This window comes from Cystoisospora suis (genome assembly GCF_002600585.1).
Source record: "Cystoisospora suis strain Wien I chromosome Unknown contig_92, whole genome shotgun sequence".
NCBI lineage: Eukaryota > Apicomplexa > Conoidasida > Eucoccidiorida > Sarcocystidae > Cystoisospora > Cystoisospora suis.
Genome location: NW_027152894.1, coordinates 26,143 through 34,562, shown reverse-complemented (window position 1 = coordinate 34,562; position 8,420 = coordinate 26,143).

Below are 8,420 nucleotides of genomic sequence, written 5' to 3'. Positions count from 1 at the left end.
TATTTGTCTATCTCTATCTATCTATCCTTAATCTATCTATCTATTCTTAATCTATCTATCTATATTTGATCTATCTATCCCTCCATCTAAGTCTACCTCTTCCCCCACTTTCTCTCTCATATAGGCATCCATATAGCCGAGAGAAAGAGAGGCAGAGCCTAAAAAGAGACATGTGGGGGAGGTCTGGGGTTTGTATGCTTTGCTTGACATATGTATGTGTGACTCTCTTTCTCTATCTCTCTCTCTCTCTCGTGTTTCCCTGAGACTGAAGAGAAAGAAAGACCGAAAGAAAGGAAGAAAGAGAAAGATGAAGAAGCATACTCGAGGTGATGCATGCGCTTGATGATCCTATTCAAGTCACCATAAAGGGTGTGTATTCTCTCCGTGTAGAAAACAGTGAGAAAGAAGACGAGCTTCTTCTCTTTCATTCTCAATCTCTCTCCATCTAATACATGATACTACAGGAACAGAAAGAGGAGGAGGAGAAGAAGAAGAAGGATTGGGGCGTCTGACATGAAAAGAAGCAGAAGAAGAAGGAGAAAGAAGATCGATGCGAACGGGTTTAACAAGACCTTCTATAAGAAGTCTGAGTTCACGGTGAGAATGAGAAGAAGACCTTCTTATTCTCTTGTCACTTTTACTCTCTTGAAGAGGAGGAGGCAATTCCAAATCCATAGGATTCTCACTGTCTGAATAATAGAAATAGACCACGGAAGAAGAAGACCGAAGGCGGGTGTTATGATAGCTATCTCCGTATCTAGACATATTATCTCTCTTTCCTTCTGTCTCTTCTTCTTCTTCTCTTCTCGACCTCTTCTTCTTCTTGGGAACTTTGGGTGAATTCTCAAGAAGAAAAGAAGAAGAGAAAGGAGAAGAAAGAGGAGGAAGAAGAAACATCTGCAGAAATCGACGGATCAACATGCATCCTTTGATAGTCCAGGAGAGATGGGAATGATGAAGATGAGGAGGAAGAGGAAAACGAGAAGAAGAAGAAGAAGAATCGATTGATAGACCCAAACCGGAGCATCGAGAGCATCGAAAGGCTTCAAAGAGAGTCACTCGCTGTCTACGGCATTCCCATAAAATTTCACTTACCAGATTCACCAGCCTTATCCGCTCACCCTCCTTCTCTTTCTCTCTTCTTCTTCTTCTCCTCTCGTCCTTCTCCTCCTCCTCTTCTTCTTCTTCATCTGTAGAATGTCTTTTGTCTTCTTGGGCGTTTCTCAAGAGATGGAGGAGATCTAGACTTTGCTCATTATGAAAGAGAATAAGAAGATACCGCGAAGTCACGACATCTTGAACGACGGCTAAAATACGAAGAGAAAGAGATGTATTAGAACACCCTCTGCCAGGTAAACCTAAGGTCAAGCCACACGAACACCTGCCTGTACACCCGACAATTGAGAAGCATCGACAGCAGACAAAGGAAGCATCGATGCGGAGAATCGATTTGATCACACCTATAAAGACCCAGCATCGATTCATATTGATACAATACAACGGAGGATACGGCTTCACTTGAAGGGGGGGGTGATCTAAAGACTGATTTCTCTCTCCAAGCAAAGGCAAAGAGAGCTTCTCTTCTCCTTCTTCTTCTTCGTCGTGGTCTCTTCTCTTTCTTCTCTGAATTCTATCATCCAAGTGGAGAACATGAGGAGGAGAAGAGCGAGGGTCTTCAGGAGGAGATGGAGAATGTAGAGAGAGAGAAGACTCTAAGGAAGATGAAGAAGGATGATAGAGAGAAGTCTTTGAAAATGAGGAGGAGGAAGAAGAAGAGAGAGGAAAGGGAAGAGTTAGATGAGTAGAATGAAGATGGCGACGAGGGATACGACATGAATGGTCATGCATCTCCATCGTAGAAGAAGAAGAAGGAGGGGGGAGATCAAGAGAAGGAGAAGAAGGAGAGAGAAGAGGAGAAGGAGAAGGAAAGGGAGGGAGAGAGGTTGAAGATCGAGGGAGAAGAAGAGGAGTAATGTGAAGTGGGGGACCTAGAGCAAAGCCTAAGAAATGAATGGACTGATCTAAGGCCATGAGTGAATGAGGTAGAAGAGATCGATTACGACGAATCTTGCATGGGGAATTTCTGGGACGTGGTGTATCTACAGAAGAAGAATGAAAGAAGAGAGAAGTCCGATCTTCTTTCCTTTTAGAGGAGGGATAGGCTGCTAGGAAATCTTCACTAGAAAAAGCTTTCTTACAGGTCCCACGAGTCGATGAGAAAGGTCCGAGAGATAGATGACACCCTGGAGATACTCGTTGAAAGATCTCTTCCCAGACTTGTTCTTCTTCTTCCTCTTTATCTTCTTGATCTTTCTTAATTGAAGAAGAAGGGTGAAGAAGTGGCTCTGCAAATGAACTCCTCAAAGCGTCAAAACTTTCCTCTCGGGGGAGAAGCGAAGAAGGAGAAGCTCGAGAGAGGTCATGGAGAAGAAAGGGAAGCCCCAAGGGAGCTACAGCATATGGATGGAGAGAAGAGAAAGAAGACGAAGAAGAAGGATGAGAAAGATGGGTTTCTATACATCTTCCCTGAGAAGGAATCGAAGCCAAGTTAACAGCTGCAGAGTCAAAGCCCTCAACAGACACTTCTGTGCAGGCATTCCACAGCAAGGAAACCTGATAGAAATGAAGAGAAGGAGAAGGGGGAGAAGAAGAACAAGAAGAATCAGGAGAAAAGGAACAGGAAGAAGAATGGAGAGAAGGAGGAGATTGAAGAGGCGTGGGTTGATGCGATTTCCTTGGATGGAAGGATGGCGTGGAATGGCAAGAACCCTCACCATTCATTCTCTCAATCTCTTTACATCTTTTCTTCTTCCCTTCTTCTTCTTCTCCTCTTCTTCTGCCTGTCTTACCATGATCTTCTTCTTCTTTTCTTTTTCTTCTCTCATCTTGGAACTGCGCTTGTCCGTGAAAGAGATCATCTCTTGAAGGGAGATTCTTGTAAAGAGCAGGAGGAGGAGGAGAAGAAAGGAGAGAGAGACAGCCGAGAAATACACCTTTCGAATATAAACCGAGGGCTCGAAGAAGATCACATACAGATGAAGAAAGCCTTCTATCCTGAAGTGTATCTTCTCCTCTTCCTATGAAAGTCTTTCTTCTCCTTCTTCTCCGTGGCATAAGATCTCTACAGTCCAGACAGTATCGAAGTCGAGGAGGAGACAGAAAAGGAGGAGAAAAAGAAGAAGAAAAGGAAAGAGAAGAAGAAGAAAAAGATACAGGAGAAGAAGAAGAAGATAGGTTTGGAGAGAGTTGTCTATTCGACGAGAAGAGTGGAGAAAACGCGGAAGAAGAATAAGAAGAAGTAGAAACAGAAGAAGAAGAAGAAGCAGAGGAGGAAGAGGAAGAAGAAGAAGAGGAAGAAGAAAAGAGGTTGTGTCGTAAGAGCTTTTCAGACGATTTCTCTCTTCCCTGTATTTTAAGAGCTAGCTCTTCATGTTTTTCTTTCTCTGTCTTCTTCTCCTCCTTCTTGGAATCCTCTTCGTCTTCTTCTCCCTCTAATGAGAAAGCGACGATCGGATCCTCCACCTTCTCTCTTTCATGCTTTTCCTTCTTCTTTCTCTCGATGTCTACAGAACCACCCTCACACCTCTTTCTTTCTATCTTTGCCTTATCAGAAAGCCTCTCTCCCTCTCTTTCGCTTTCATCGTCTCTCCTTCTCTTGTTTCTCCTGTCTCTCATCATTATTTCTTCTTCTTTTCCTTCTTCTTCTTCATCTTCTCTCTTCTTCTTCTTCTCTTCTTCTTCCCCCTCTTCTCTCTCAGCGACAGCGTTCTTAGAACTATAAAGATTCGGAGAAGAAAAAGAAGATGATGAGACACTTGCAGAGCTACGAAAAGAAGAGATGCATGCAGCGGTTCGATTAGAAGGAAAGATAGAGGCAACTACACGAGAAAGATACTCGTTCAGCCATTCTTCTTCTCTAACGACATCTTCGAAAGGTGAGAAGAAGAAAGACGGACGGAAAGAACCTTCTGTCTTCTTGACGTGAGACTGTAGAGAGTTCTTCCTATCCACACAAAAAGGATGATGGTTAGAATGAGGTGTATGTACACCTTGTTTCACAGGTTCTCCATCTTGATTATCTTTACGGGGTTGAAGTAGTGGAAGGGGTTCGCCAGATAGACTTCTCTTCTCTTTTTCTTCGATCGAAACTTCTCCGTCATGCCTTGCACCTTCAAACTTCTCAGTCTGTTTCTTTCTCTCATTCTCCTTTTCTTTAACGAGAGACAAGAGAAAGGACTTCTCTTCTACATCGTTATCAAATGAAACACCTCTCGCTCCATCTCTCTCCCGGTCTTGTCGATGAAAAGCTCCAGACAGTCGAGGGGGGGGGGGAGAACAAGAGGGGTGGGGAGAAGAAGAAGTCAAGGGACCTTGTCGTGGACCGTGGAGAAGTGGAGATTCAAATAAGAAAGAAGAAGAGAAAGAAGAATGCAATCTTTCTTTCTTCAGTGAGGGCGAGAAAGGAGAGTGGTTCGGCTTGATCCTATAAGGTACAAGATGATATGAGAGATTTTCTATGTTGAGAATAGTTCCTATCTGAAGAAGGTTGAAGCGAAGAGAATCCTGATAGAAGACAGGAGGTACATAAACATCCATGAAGCCCGCACCCCACATACAAGCTCGAGTCGATAGACCTTCTTCTTCATCTGAAGAAAACGCTTCGTGTTCTCTTCTTCTTCGCGTCTCTCGATCTCTCATCCATGGAGCAGAAGAAGATGAAGAGGAAGGAACCCTCGAAGAGAAAGATGATGATCGACTGGACTCAGCTAACCTACGAGAAAGAAGAAGAAGAGTAGAGAGAGAGAATAAGAGATAAGAAAAGAAAGGGGGCTAAGAATGAAGAAGCTTTTCTTAAGCTCAGTGGATTTGGATGTGGGGAATTCTCCCTACTGAAGGATACGCCAAATCAAAGGGGGGGGTGTCAATAAGCCTATATCATGTGTACATACACCCGAACTTCTCTACACATGAAATTACACCTCACCACATACATACATATACAAAGACATGCATCTTCATACATACATCTTCATACATCTTTATACGTCTCCATGTAGAGATAGAAATATCATACATACTTCTTCCTACGTACGTTATTAAACCTCGTAGATACCTGCAGTTGTATATCCATAGATATTTCTTTCTCTCTATACTCGCTATCGGCATGCAGCTTGCGAGTGTATATACAGACATCTCTATGATAGCGGGAAGTGTGGCTCGTACCTCTATGATGCATAGGCGTGTAGATATGTAGGGAAGACATAGAGATCGATACAAAGGTCTACATACATATGCATAGATAGACGGAGAGGGAAGAGAAGTAGACAGAAAGATAGGCAGGTGGAGATCAAAAAGTAGATAATTAGATTAAAGGAAAACACATGGATTAAAGATAGATAGATAGATAGATGAATTAAGGAATGTTAGATGGTAGACATACCGAATGATAAGCCATTCATTTGTATGATCCTGTTGAGAATCTTTGTTTCTTCTCTTTTCTTTATGTGTATCTTCTTTCTCTTCTGTCTGTCCTTTCCTTTTTAGGAGTGTTTTCTTTCTTAGAATGAAGTCTACAATGACCATCCTAAATAAACTGACGCGCCCTGAGACAGATCTATTCTCCTGCCTCTTCTCTTCTTCTTCTTCTTCGCGAGTTACGCCTTCATATAGACGTCGCTCTTTTTCTTCTCTTTCTGGGTCCTTTTGTGGCTGTTCTCTTGCTTGCTGAAGAAGATCTTCTCCTGTCTGTTTTTTCTCATTTCTTGTCTTCTCGACTTCTTTTCTCTCTGGGTTATCTAGACTTTCTTTCTCTTCTCTTCTTATCCTTTTCATAAAGAGTCTCTTGTCACTCTGGTCCTCTCCCCTCTCACTCCCAACGGGGTCTTCTTCTTCGTCTTCTCCTTTCCTTCTTCTTTTTCTTCCTCTCTTAGGTGTAGAGAAGCTCGGAGATGATCTAGTCAAGCAGCTAAGAGGAGGAGAAGAAGAAGATGAGAGAGAGCAACAAGAAAAGATAGAATCTGTATAAGCTAAGAAAGAAGATAGACGAGAACAACTGAAGAGACAACGCTGTCGTAACCTCGATTGACGTAGACATAGAGAAGCCCATGTAAGTATCATCTTTAACAAAGGAGAAAAGACAGAAGAAGAAGAGAGACATAGATGCCTTCTCTCTTTCTTCGTCTTCTGCCTCGTCGTGTCATCCATCTCTCTACCCTTATCATGTGAAAATTTGAATCGATTGACTTCCTTCTTATCTCTCACTCTCCACATTAGAATTTCATCGTCTACTCTTAAACAGAGTTGACCTTCTCTTCTTTCTCTTCTACAGTATTCTTCTTCTTTCTTGTTTTCTTTCTCTCTTTCCTCTTCTCCTTCTCTTTGACTTTCTTTCCCATCTGGAACATCGTCTGAGATATCTCGATGAAGAGGAGAAGAAGAAGAGTGTCGCGTCGATTGAAGAAGATCGATACCATGAAGAAACATATCGATGTTCATAGCTACAGGCACAACACCCCACAGACAAGGAGACTGGGAGAAGAAGAGATACGAAGAAGCTTCTGTCTCTACGCAGATCTCTCCTTTAGCTCCTAAGCTATACAATCTCTCTTCAGACGTAGGATAGAAAGAACCTGAAGAGCTATCTCGATTTCTATCATCTTCCTTATATACGGAGAGGTCTGGACGTAATGTCTGTATAAATCTGTGCTTCTCAGAGGAAGCGGAGAAAAGAGAAGAAGAAGAGGAAGACGGAGAAGAAGGAGAGTTTGAATGGAGATGAGGCTGTAAGGATGTCGGTAGGTGAGGTTGTCGATAGGGAGGAGAAGTAAAGAGATTGAGAAGATCACAAGTTTTGTCTAAGCGGCAATCGACGTATGTGGGAAAGAAATTCATACAGCGAAAGAAAAATGAAGAAGAAGAGGGAAGGGAAGAAGGAGAAGTGAACTGATAGGAGGGTAGAAAAAGACATACAGATCCTGTTTTAACAGCTTCATAGACAGATGAAGATACTCGAAGAGACACTCGGCGAGAACAAGGAAAGAGAGAAGAAGAAGAAGAGAGAGTAGAGAAAGTTGTAAGAGTAGATGGAGAATGATAAGCTGCTTTAAAAGAAGAAGAAGAAGGAGGAACGAAAGCCCAGCCTTGTATAAAATAACAGACAGAAATAGTGTCCTTCTTGTTACTCTTCTTTTTCTTTTGCAATTGTCTTTTTCCGGTGTAGGTACACTTCATCTTTTCTACCTCTTCACAAGACCCTACATATCTTCCTTGTTCTTCCTTTTCTTCATCTCCATCGCTTTCCTCTTCTTCTTTATTTCTCCCTCTTCCCTTCTTGTTTACTGATAGGCCTTCGTGTTCTTCTTCACTTCGAGCATATCTTCCTATTTCATCTCTCCGCGGTGTATGTACACCCGAGAAAGGCACATAACATTTCTCTTCTACCCACATCAAAAGGCCTATTGTTTCATGAAACGTCTCATCACTATCTCCTTCTTTTCTTCTTAGTCCTCTTGTTGTCTTTTCTGTATCTCTTCCTTCTCTACAAGGAGCCCCTCTTTCCTCTGTTGTTTCTCCTCTCTTTCTCTTCTTTCTTCTTTCTTCTTCACTCGTTGTCTTGTTCTCCACCTCTTGGAGTGCCACATCTTTATCTCCCAAACTGCTCTTCTCTCTCCCTCTCTCTTCCTTCTTAAGACTCCTTCGTATACACACATTCATCTTTTCTTTATCTTCCATCTTTCTCTCTTTACTTCTCACTTGGAAAGAGACATTCTCTTCTTCTTCCTCTTCTTCTTCTCTTCTTCTTTCTCCTGTCTTTTCTCCTCGACAGGCTTCTTCTTCTCTTTCTCTTCTTATCACGGTCGAGGACAAGGAGGGCGAGAACCCCTGTAGCAGAGAATGAGAAGATCTTTCATCCTTTCTTTTGTCGGATCGATTGGACTGATCTCTTTCTTTCTTCTCTTCTGCTTTCTCTGACGAAAGAGCTTTCTCCTGACACGGGAACGCCACCCTTGTCTTCTCCGTATACAAGCCGCCGAGAACCGTATTTTTTCTTTCAGATGAACCTGTCTGTGATGGAGCAGTCCTTATATCTCTTTCTCGCGAGATCGCTGAGAGAAACAGATCTGATGTAGGACCATGAGAGATCGACAGATCTTGTTCTTTCGCAGAGAGAAGAAGAATCTTCCCATCCATTAAAGATTCCCCTAGACAGCATAAGGCTAAACCTGCGACAGCTAAAGCCATCTTTCTTGCATTTCTCCTTTTCATCTTTTCTATCTCTCTCCCAGTTTCTTTTCTCGCTCTCGAAGATCCTCGATGAGGACGATGGTCATGGAAAGAATGAGAGAGAGAACAAGGAGAAGAAAAGAAAGAGAGAGAGGGAGAAGACAACAGCAGCGAAGCATCTTGGAGACGGGGGGACT